This window comes from Pongo pygmaeus, chromosome 2, assembly GCF_028885625.2.
Source record: "Pongo pygmaeus isolate AG05252 chromosome 2, NHGRI_mPonPyg2-v2.0_pri, whole genome shotgun sequence".
NCBI lineage: Eukaryota > Metazoa > Chordata > Mammalia > Primates > Hominidae > Pongo > Pongo pygmaeus.
Window position 1 is genome coordinate 125,612,475 of NC_085930.1, and position 12,765 is coordinate 125,625,239.

The 12,765-nt window shown below is 37.1% G+C and overlaps 1 protein-coding gene across 3 annotated transcripts in view; it reads right to left on the minus strand.

Annotated features, from left to right (window-relative positions):
- CMC1 (C-X9-C motif containing 1) overlaps positions 1-12,765 on the minus strand; it is an 83,576-nt gene that overhangs the window by 65,087 nt on the left and 5,724 nt on the right. Inside the window, exons 1-2 of one of the 3 annotated variants that reach the window (XM_054480132.2) lie at positions 8,160-8,316; positions 6,272-6,306 (exon numbers count right to left, since the gene is read on the minus strand). The exons of 1 other annotated variant lie outside the window; for it this stretch is intronic. The gene's annotated coding sequence lies outside the window, so the exon portion shown is untranslated. Of the gene's footprint in view, positions 1-6,271; positions 6,307-8,159; positions 8,317-12,765 lie in introns of those variants that run through there. One more of the 3 variants, XM_054480133.1, reaches the window with a different exon arrangement.

The following is a 12,765-nucleotide window of genomic DNA, read 5'->3' on the forward strand; positions in this document are numbered from 1 at the left end:
AAAAGGAAAACCATATAATCATATCGATGCCAAAAAAAATTGGACAAAATTCTACATGCGTTCATAAAAAACAAAATCAGTATACTTGGAACAGAGGGGAACTTCTTTAATGAAGGGCATCTACAAAAAATCCTCTAGCTTACATCATACTTAATACTAAAACTCTGAACGTTTTCCCTATTAAAAAAAGAAACATGGTATAAAATTACACAGAATTATACATACACACATATGAGTACACGTAAAAACTGGTGAAAACTGAAAAGGTCTATAATCTAGCTAACAGTATTGTATCAACTTCAGTTTCCTGGGTTTTGATATTGTACTACAGATATATAAGATGTCACCACTGGGGAAAGCTATGAGATGGACACTCAAGACTATATAGTATTTTTCACAATTTTATGTGAGTCTATAATTATTTCAAAATAAAAAGTTAAAGAAAAAAACTTCTAGAAACAATCACAGGAGAAAATCCTCATGATGCAGATGTCATACAAATATAGAACAAAAAAAAAAATGCATGTAAAAACTGGTGAAATTCGACTAAGATTAGTACCTGAATCAACAATATTATACCATTGTCAATTCCCAGTTTCCTTGTTCACATTTAATTATAGGAGCCTGTCCCAACCTTTTTTAATTTTTGCCCTAAAAGGACCCTTTTTTGACATTTTTTCCTAATGTACCCCTATGAAATGTTAATATCGCAGATATAGCATATATGTTTATGCACTGCGGGTGTAACATTGCTTTATATATTAAGAGAGTAAGATTTCTGTCTCCACCAATGTCAATTGTTATCCTCTTGAAGGCAGTTATCATACCCACTGAGAATATACATATCATGGTTATGTAAGATAGCATCATTAGGGAAAGGGAAGAAGGCAGGTACATGGAAACTGCATGATTTTGCAGTTTCCTATTATTATTATTATTATATTATTAAAAAATAAAGTTATAATAAAAAAGTGAAAAAACGTATAAGGAAGCACAAAGGACAAAGAATAGCCAAATCAACACTAAAACAGAAGAACAAATTTAGATGCTATGCAGCAACTACCTGATTACAAGTCATACTACAAAACTACAGAAGTCAAGACGATGTAGTGCTGGCATAATTTGGGTAGTCAAAAAGAGTAATGTAACAAAAGAGAACAAAAGAATACAGAAGGCCGGGCGCGGTGGCTCACGCCTGTAATCCCAGCACTTTGGGAGGCCGAGGCGGGCGGATCACGAGGTCAGGAGATCGAGACCATCCTGGCTAACATGGTGAAACCCTGTCTCTACTAAAAAAAATACAAAAAATGAGCCGGGCATGGTGGCGGGTGCCTGTAGTCCCAGCTACTCCAGAGGCTGAGGCAGGAGAATGGCGAGAACCCGGGAGGCATAGCTTGCAGTGAGCCGAGATCTCACCACTGCACTCCAGCCTGGGTGACAGTGCGAGATTCCACCTCAAAAAAAAAAAGAATCCAGAAATACTTCCATGTATATACAATCAATTTATTGACAAATGCACCAAGGCTAGTTTATGAAGAAATAAAAGTATTTTCGACAAATGGTGGCAGAACCGTATTAACATGGAAAAAAAAAAAAAGCTAAACCCTTTGACCCCCTACTTCACAGTAACCACAAAAATTAATTGGCAATGGATCATAAGCCTAATGTAAAAACTAAAACTATTAAACAAAAAAGACCCTTCAATTCCTTGGAGTAGACAGTTTCTTAAAGAGGGCATAAGGCAGTAAAAATAAATTATACAAATTATAAATTTGACTTCACTAATATGAAATCATTTGTTTATCAAAAGACACAATTAAGAAAATTTTAAAAAGGCATGCCACAGACCAGGAAGAAAAATTTATTTCATATATATATAACAAAGGACTTGAGTCCAGAATATATCAAGAACCCCTATCTATCAATAATAAAAACTCAATAAAAGATGGACAAAAGGCTTGAACGGACACATCACAAAAGATGATATGCAAATTGTAAATATATATATATATAAAAATAAAGGTGCTCAAAATCATTAATCATTAAGAGACTGCAAATGAAACCCCTTATATCATTTTGTACACATGAGAATGACTAAAATTAAAAACAATGACAACACCAACGTTGGAGAGAATGTGGAGCATCTGCGACTTTCATATCTTGCTGATGGGACTGTGAAATGATACATTTCTCTGGAAAACTGCTGAGTTATAAAGTTAAATATGTTCCACTCCTAGGTATTCACTTATGCAAGATAAATGAAAATATAAGTCCTGGCTCACTCGCGCCTGTAATCCCAACACTTTGGGAGGCCGAGGAGGGCAGATCACGAGGTCAAGAGATCGAGACCATCCTGGCCAACAAGGTGAAACCCCGTCCCTATGACAAATACAAAAATTAGCTGGGCATGGTGGCGTGCGCCTGAAGTCCCAGCCATTCGGAAGGCTGAGGCAGGAAAATTGCTTGAACCCAGGAGGCAGAGGTTGCAGTCAGCCAAGATCGCATCACTGCACTCCAGCCTGGTGACAGAGCGAGACTCAGTCTCAAAAACAAAAAAAAAGAAAATGTAAGTCCAGAAAACAACTTGTACAAGTCTATTTAGAGAAGCATTATTCAGAATAGCCAAAAATTACTTAGCAATAAAAAACAATGATACTATTGGTATACCACTACTATCAGTAGGATAGGTGATCTATCCTAGGTGAATCTCAAAAACATTTGCGCAAAAGAAAGCAGACACAGGAGTACATACTGCCATGATTCAAGAACATGCAAAGTTAATCTATGGTGATAAAAATTACAACAGTGGTTATATATGGGAGCTGAAAAGGTACTCTCTGAAAAATGTCGTAATTAGGGTATATACATTAATGAAAACTCATTTAAGATCTGTAAATTTCACTGTATATTTTACCTCAATTTAAAATCGATTAGCTTAAAAAATTATAGAAATCTGCACTCATAGTGGGAGATTTCAACACATAACTATTAGAAATTAGGTTACTAAGTAGACAAAAAGATTCATAATTTTCTCCTTAAAGTTACTGTTCATCTTTCATTAGATTTCTATCGGTAAATGTATCTTTCCATAAATAACCTGTTGTAATTATTTACTGCTAGTGTTTAGGTTCAATTGATTTTTTATGTTGTCCTTATAATCAATAAAACCTCTCTCAATTTTAATAATTTGATAATAGATTATCTTCCAATTTCTATGTAGACAATCACAGAAACAGTTTTGCATCCTCTTTTTTAATTCTTGCTGGCTACATCCTTTAGAAAAGTGGTTAAGTAGTAACTAGCAAGATCTCTGTCTTGGATGCTCAAATTTTGTTTGAAATCTTTTCAAGTGGTCACCATGTCGGTGTTTGCCTATGACTCTCCTCCCTTATCTTTGCATTGTTTTGGTGTTAAAGTTGCGTTATTTAAACAATAAATTAGGGACCTTCCTCTCCCTTTATATTATCTAGAACATTGTGGATAAAACAAAGATTATTCTCAGTTCCTTGAAAGTTTGTTAAAAACCACTTGTGATGGTCAGTTTTAAGTGTCAGTTTGGCTGGGTTATAGCCCCCAGTTATTCATGCAAACATTAATTCAGGTGATGCTGTGAAGGTATTTTGCAGATTCACATAAAGAAGATTATCAAAGATAATTTGGGTGGGCCTAATACAATCAGTTCAAAGGCCTTACAAGTAGAATTGAGGTTTTCCTGAAGAATTACACTTGCTGACTACAGCTTCAGCTCAAGATCAAGAATTCCAAGCCTGCCCTTCCTGACAGCCTGCTCTGTGCATTTCAGACTTGCCCAAATGGTCCCTACAATCACATAAACCAATTTCTTGCAAGATCTCTTAACATGTATACGTATATATATATATATAGATATATATACACCCATGTTAAGATATATATATGTTTTTTCTCCTACTGATTATTTCCATGGTGGAAATCCTGACCAATACACAACCTATCAGGGCTTGCGTTTTGGCGTATGTATGTGTGTATGTGTAAGACACATAGGCACAAAGAGAATTGTAACTATTGTTTCAATTTTGTAAGGGCTTTTTACTTATTCTAGAGTCAGCTGAAGTTTTAGCAAAATTGTATTTTTCAATGACACTATCTATTTCACCTAAATTTTCAAACAAAAAAATGATATGAAGGTGTTCACATGATTCTTTTTCTCTTTACAACACCTGTGGTTGTATTATAATTTTCATTGCCTATGTAAAGGCAGACAAACTATTTCTGTTAAGAACCAGAGTATAAATATTTTAAGCTTTACATATCATCTCTGTCATTATGTGTGTGTGTGTGTGTGTGTATGTACATGTATATATATACATATTTTTTTTAACAACGTTTCAAAAATGTTACTAACCGTTCCTAGCTTATAGGCCTTTCCAGATTTGGCCCATAGGTCATAATTTGCTGAACTCTTTGCTATATCATTTATTTACACATTCTCTTTTTCCTTAGCTTTGCCAGAAGCTACCGGAAACAGGCTGGGCACAGTGGTTCACGCCTGTAATCCCAGCACTTTGGGAGGCTGAAGCGGGCGGATCACTTGAGGCCAGGAGTTCAAAACCAGACAGGCCAATATGATGAAACCCTGCCTCTAGTGAAAAAAACCTACAAAAATCACCCAGGCATGGTGGCGCGCGTCTATAGTCCCAGCTTCTCAGGAGACTAAGGCAAGAGAATTGCTTGAACTCGGGAGGCGGAGGTTGCAGTGAGCCAAGATCACGCCACTGCACTCCAGCCTAGGAGACAGAGCGAGACTCCGTCTCAAAAAAAAAAAAAAAAAAAAGAGGAAACAAAACAAAGCACTGAGAAGGAACTGGAAGCATGGATGGAGAGAAAAGGACAAATTCAGAAGGAGGTCCTATAAGCTTGATGGTGCCTAAAGGGGACGAGGGAAAGGGATGATTCAAGGAGGACGCCTAGTTTTCTGGCTTCAAGTAAAAGGATATGACCATTTATTGAGATAGGGAATACAAAAGAAGGATCAGGTAAGAGAGAAATTCAGTTGTGGACCTGTGGAATTTGAAGGGACTGTGTGACACATCTTGTAGAGTGGAAAGCTGATGCTTACTTACAGAGAAAAGAATAAAACTGAGACTATCTCCACAAATTCCTTTTTGCCTTGCCTACAGAATAAATCATAACTAGACATTAATAACTATTCAGTGTAATTACTAAACAGATTAGAAGACATTGGATTATACTGATCTATTTACAAAATTAATTTCAAATTGTTACTTTTTTTACATATATAATTTTCATCTATACAACTTATTCATAATGCATCCTGATGAATCTTCTCTTTGCTCTATAAATCTTCCAATGGTCTTAAATAACTAAGGCAATATTATTTTGAATCAATTCCTTGAATACAGACATAGATTTGTAATATCAAACCATTTTTCCAAAAATAAATTATAACAGAAATTTACCTACATTATGAATTCTAAGCTATAATATTCCTATCAAACACATTTTTAAAACGGGTTGTCAAGACATCTGATCATTCTTCTAAAACTTCCTAGGGCAAATAAATAATTCCAGAATTATATTAATATTGATTTCAATTTTCCAAATTCTTGGTATTAAATCAGAAATGACAGTATTAAAAATATGAAAATTCTACTAAAGATTTTCCCACTTGATAGCATAACAGCCACTAAATATCAATGATTTATTAATTATAATTTTTGAAAAAGTTATCTTCAACATTACAAATATTATAGATATGGCAATTTTTATTCACAATATTACAAACTGATTCTCTTAATCTCAATCTGGTGTATATATGTTATACATTTGTACAGAGGTTGCAAAACTAAAAATTAAATTTTGAAAGTTTGCTACTGTATAGTCACATAAATTTATACTGAATTAAAGAATCAGGATAACACCACCAGGGAAAATTTCCAAAGCTCTAACTTCTCAACATTCTATCATCACCTGGAAGTCAATTTTCACCTTTTTCACTGGCTGAATTTGTTAGATCATATTTTGTTTTGGGGCTCATGTGTTCTTGCAATATGGCAGTGCTAGATTATAAGGCTACTGACAACAGCACTTGCTATGAATCCACAAAGACAACAGTGAAGCAAATCAGAATATTACAGAGTCTTTAATAGCAAAGAATGTGATATATGAAGGGCAAGCTATGCCCTTTCAATAATGAAAACATTCTAATTTAACTAATTTGATACTTATTTAGGTAATGCCACTTTTTAAAAAATTTACTAGTTACACTTACTTGTTCCTGAAGACAGTTTGGTGCTACTGTTTACTCTGTAGGAAAAACATGAAAAATGCTTGTAATAAACTTGCAACAGTGTTCTCATTAGCAATAGTTTCTATATTTGGATCCCTCTTCTTTGTTTGTTTAGCTTTTTGGGGGGAGTTTTTTGGGGGGGTTTTTGGTTTTTTTGTTTTTTGAGACAGAGTACTACTCTGTCACCCAGGATAGGGCGCAATGGCGTGATCACAGCTCACTGCAGCTTCTACCTCCCAGGTTTAAGTGATCCTCCTATCTCAGCCTCCCAAGTAGTTGGAAACACAGGCACACTCCACCACATCAAGCTAATTTTTTTATGTGTATTTTATAGAGATGGGATCTCACTATGTTTCCCAGGCTGGTCTCAAACTCCTGGACTCAAGCGATCCACCCACTTCAGCCTCCCAAATGCTGGGATTACAGGAGTGAGCTGCCACGTCCGACTGGTCCCTCTTCTTTACTAGCTATGAAGAGTCTCAAAAGGCAGAGCCCTGGGAAGAAGGCATGATATACAATACAATGAGACCAGAGTTCTCAATTGTTAGTTCTCACTAAGTGCTTCACACCAGGAATCTAGGCAGACTCCAGTTTTTCTCAACAGCACAAAGATTTGTATGCTCATGACCAGATATTCCTCTTGCCAGTTTGTTCATACCTTCTTGCTATAATGACAGAGTAAAATGAGGAAGGGTAGAGGAAAAGACATCTTAAAATATGAAAATTCACCTTCTTCCCTTCAAGCCATACTAGAACTGACAAAACAAAAACAAAAAGGGAAATCAAGAGTAGGAGAGATGTTTTTTCCCCTGCAATGCTCCAGCCTGCCTCTGTCTGTGAAACCTGATGAGGGCAATGAATACATATAGTCTTCATAACAGTTCTCTCAGGTAAGTATTTTGATTTCATTTTGCAGATAAAGAAATGGAGGCTCACAGAGGTGAAATGACCCAAGCTTCTAATAAAGTGCCAATGCCAAGATCATGTAACCCAAGCTCTAAACCTTCAATGACACCACCATGCACATGGAGTGGGGGCCTTAGGGGACTTAAGCAAACAAGGCTAAGTGAGCTTCCACAGTTATGCTGAAGCAGGGAAACAACCTTTAGACAGTAAGTTTGTGTTTCAGAAGCACCATCTGAACCAGCAAAATTCAAAAATTCAGTTCTCAATTTTTTATCAAAAAGTAAAATCAAAGGGAATTCTGATTCTGCTTCCTACCATGGGAAAAAAACATTTTTAAAAGCAAGAGGAGCAATTTGTCAGCTGGCTGAAAAACACATTCAAAGAGACTAAACATCAAATATTAGGTCAGCCACTAACCATCTAATTTTGTATAAGCTCAAACGCTTACAAAATACGGAAAGTATATCAGTGAGGTAGATGTGCCTATTTCTGCTTAGCTTCTGGGTCAAGTACCACCCATATCCCACAATAGTATGCTTCATCTGAGCTTCTCTGTCCTATCAGCTTTCACTGTTAATTAACCACCTTGTTCACACTAGATGTGCCCATTTCCCAATAGCACCTATTTCTTGGACCTCAGATTCTGCAGATTGCTAGGTGTGAAAACTTCCTCTTCCACCCACACTGCTTTAACTAAGGGGCCGGAAAGGGACAACATATTTAAAAGTGTACCAAAGCAGGAAATTAACTTATGCAATAAGACATGCCAATTTTAGAACTATGTTACAACCGCCATTGTGGCCATAATTTCTTAAATGAACAAGTTTCACATTTACTTTATTTGGTAAAACTTCAAGACTGTCTTTGCGCCTACAAGCACAATTTCCCACTGATATCCGGTAGAAAATCAGCAGTGTTATGGGACAGGAGCAGACATTTGAGAAAGTAATAAATGACAGCATACCTGTGGCCTTCTTAGCAATACGTTGCCTGATTTACTTTTTTTCTGATATAAATCTAGAAGATTGTGTTATATCCTCAATCCTATGAATGTTCCTCAAGCCTCTGTCCACCATGTTACTACTGGTTCTTCTTTTATCTTACAATATTTCATAGAATTCCTACAAAGAAAATGTAATACTTTGATAATGGGATAGGAGAATATTTTTATATTGAAGGGTTTTTCACTTATTTCAAAGACTCAGCCTTTGCTCGAATCACATCATCGTTCTTGGTGTGGCTTCAGAGCTAATCTGAAGTAAACATGAAAACCAGTTCCATAATATAACTTTTTTGGGGTGGGAGCAATATGGTTTGGATATGGTTTGTCCCCACCAAATCTCATGTCGAAATTTGATCTCCAGTGTGGCAGTGTAAGGAGATGGTCCCTAGTGGGATGTGTTTGGGTCATGAGGGCAGATGTCTCATGAACGGCTTTGTGCCCTTCTAGCAGTAATGAATTCCTGCTCTTGCTGGAGTGGACTAGTTCTTCAGAGTGGGCTGGTTCTCAGAGAAAATGACTAGTTCCCAAGAGACTGGATTGTTGTAAAAGTCAGGACACCTCTCACGTTTGGTACCTCTTCACACATGCCCGCTTCCCCTTTGATCTTCTCTGCCATGTTCTGACACAGCATAAATGTTCTCATCAGAAGCCAAGCAGATGCCATGCTTCCTGTATAGCTTGCAGAACTGTGAGCTAAATACACTTCTTTCTTTATAAATTACTCATCCTAAGGTACTCCTTTATAGCAACACAAAACAAACTGAGACAAAAGAAGAGGCAGCATTTCCCAGGATGATCGTCTGTCACCTTCACCAGACTGTCTCTGGTTAAACTTTGGCTGAAATTCAAATTAACTTTCAGAACAAAGATTTGCCAAAATGAGGATATTAAGACGAGTGTACTGAAGAATCTGAAGGGAAATCTTAAAGGAGTTTCAAAAATATCCTGAACAATGGTAACAATACTAGAAGTATGCACACTTTCAAGGTAATATCTGTACTTAATTCTCCTGGGGCAATCCCACAAGGTTCCAGCTTTAAAGATGGTGTTCATGATACTGAGTTCTCAGTGCTCATCTCCATCTCCAACTCTCTACATTTTCAACTATCTACTGGTGGTTTCTAAGTCCCACCAGCAGCTCAATTCCAACTTAAATTTTCTACAATGTAAACCTTCATTTTGCCAACCTAGTGGTTATGTTACCCTTCTTACCTGAAAAATCAGCTTATAGTTATATAGTACACAGAAGCAACACGATAAATATTTACAGAAAGAAGAAAAGGGTGGTGGATGGAACTGGTTTACAAACATCATCTCATTTAGAAGCAGGTATAAAGAAACTAAGACTCAGAAAGTTCAAAGCAATCTTACAGAATTACCCAGCAAGTAACAGGTAAAGTCAAACTCTAGTTCAATCTCAGTCTTCATTTTCCATCTTCTACCTCTTATTTTTTGTTATCAAAGTTTACTTATTTAAAACCCAATTCAACACTTCTCCATCCCAAAGTTCTTCCTGACCTCCAGCACTAAAAAGTGATTTCTCCTTTCTCTAACCCCAAGATTTTGCCTGCACTCGTTCTGTTGCTATAATCACACCTGGACTTAAACACATCACATCACACTATATATCCAATCTTCTCCTGCTAGATCAGTGGTTGGCATGAGTTGAATTGTGTTTACCATTCTCCAAATTCATATGTTGAATCCCTAACCCCCAATGTGACTGTATCTGGAGACAGTGCTTTTCGGAGGTAATTAAGGTCAAATGAGGTCATAAAGGTGAGGCCTTAATTCGACAGGATTAGTGGCCTCGTAAGAAGCAGAGGGCTCTCTCCTCGCTCTCTCCTCCTCCTCCCCCAACTTCCTCTTCCCCAATCCCTCCCTGCTCACCACCATGTAAACACACAGGGAGAATGCAGCCATCTGCAAGTCAGGAAGAGAGTTCTTGTCAGCAACCAAATCTCCTTGCATCTTGGTCTTGAACTTCGTAGCCTCCAGAATAGTAAAAAACTTAATGTACGTTTTTTAAGACACCCAGTCTATGTTGTGTGGGTCACTCAAGTCAGTCTATGGGATTTTGTTATGGCAGCCTGAGTAGACTAAGACAGATTTTGGTACCAGAAGCTCTCAACCCTGGCTGTATCAAAGAACCACCTGAGAGGGCTGTACAAAATTCTTAATGCTTGGGCCCCCCCCAGACCAGTTAAATCAGAAATGCTGGGGTAAAAGCCAGGCATTGATATTTTTTAAGGCTCCCCAAATAATTATAATATGCAGCTAGGCTGAGAACTACTGCAAGTAAAAGTTAACTTTAATGAGGTCAGAGACCACGTCTAACTCATCTTTGTAATTCCCTCTAACTCCTAGCATATGGTAAATATGCAATGAAATTGTTTTAACTGTTTAACAAATTACACGTATATTTAAAAGAGTTTTAGTATTTGATAGTTACAGATACACTGTAAACAAATACATATGTACCTATTATGTACCAATCACCACACCAGGGATTGTGTATACAATAATGAATCAGTCAAGCAAGGTTCCTTATTCTGCAGCATAAACATGTGATACTCTGCATTCCAATTAGTCATGTTTAGGTAATTAACATATCTTTTGATCTGTAACAATCTCCCAGTAACAGTTCTTTAGCAAAACACAATGCAGGATGGTAAACACCACATTCTTAGCAATTGTTTCCTTCAATCTTCTTACTTAAAAATGCAAAAATAGGCTGGGCATGGTGGCTCATGCCTGTAATCCCAGCACTTTGGGAGGCGGGCAGATCACTTTTGGGAGACAGGCAGATCACGAGGTCAGGAGATCAAGACCATCCTGGCTAACAGAGTGAAACCCCTGTCTCTACTAAAAATACAAAAAAAAAATAGCCGGACGTGGTGGTGGGCGCCTGTAGTCCTAGCTACTTAGGAGGCTGAGGCAGAAGAATGGCATGAACCCAGGAGGTGGAGTTTGCAGTGAGCTGAGATCACACCACTGCACTCCAGCCTGGGCAACAGAGCGAGAATGTCTCAAAAAAAAGAAAAAATGCAAAAATAGAATAGAGGATTGTCAGGGAGAATGTTAACTTGGGTATCAATAGTTTTATTTGGGTACAATTTTGTTTGGTCCACTTATATCAAGTACAAGGTAACACTTCTCATATTTTTGACATCTACAGAATTTTACACATATGATTTTAACACCCCAAACAAAAAATTTAAAAAGATACTAATCCAGGCAACAAGACATAAACTTGAATTTATTTCTGTGTGGAGTCAAGAACCCCTTGAGACCTATGACAAGTATTAATATTTAGAATAATAAAAGTTCAAGGCTTGAAGCAACCTTAGCAATTATCTGATACATCTCTTTCCCTACTTCTCATCCTCAAACCTCATATTATGTCATTAAGGACACGTTAATGACAAAGTCTGAGACAATAAGTCAGTCTTACTAACTCCCAAATTCGGTGTTGATTCCACAACAGTACACTACCTTCCTGGGAGGAGGTGGCCAATCTTCTATAATCTAGGTGAAATTAACTGACCTATCCTTTTATCTAGTCTCTAATGAAATTAAAGAGGTGGATTCATATGAAAAATATTTTCTATTTATTACACAGGTAGAACATTCCCATTCTTCAAATCATGTTTTTCTTTATCTCTCCAATTATTTGTTACATATAGGTGCATCATATCTGTAGGTTTCCTTTTATTCGTCAAAGAAAAGGACTTTATATCTAAAAGGAAAACAACTCTATACATAGGTTATATGATATTTTGGTGGAGTTTTTAATCCTTAACCTTAAAAAAAAATGTTTAACTGGAGGTGGTGGCAATCAGGAAAAGTCTCCTAAGAAACTGATTTTAAATTGAGTTGTGAAAAATGAACAAGACTTCAGTAGACTTGGGGATAGGGAAGAAGGGGGAAATTCTAGAGAGAACAGCATGTACGATGGCCTAGAAGACAAAAAAAAAGTACAGCTTAGCCTACCTTAGGTATATCTTAAGCCAGTGTTATTCAAACTTGTTAACCACAACCTGTGACACTTTACTGGATGCAGTACACACACCTGTGTGTATGTATACATGTGTGCAAGTACCCATTCCTATCTGACCTGTCACTATCTGAACTCTCACTACTATCGAAACTCTTATTATCCAACTAAGATTCCTAATAGATTCAGATAAATTATTTTTAGAATAGAGCTGGTATCCCTCCTGCAGCAGAGAATGTTGAAGTATTCATACCTGCAACCTTCTCAGGACTGCCCCTGGCCATGGTAGCCCTTTGCTGTTTTCCTTGCTGCTGTCCCTCTCCCAACTCCTACAGGAACCAATGACTGAAAAATGGCATGAAAGCCCAGTTCCCTTGCTTCCAAGGCACAATAAACTGTATGTACCATGTGGTACACCAGAGCTGATTAGGTTAAGACCTGAAACCACATCCTTGCTCAGATTTTTCCCCTCCCCTCTCCTATCTTCCTTACTCTCTTAAGGGTTTTTTTTTTTCTTTTCCTAAAGGCAATCTATTAATAAACCACCCAAGTTACATACAGTTCTAGTGA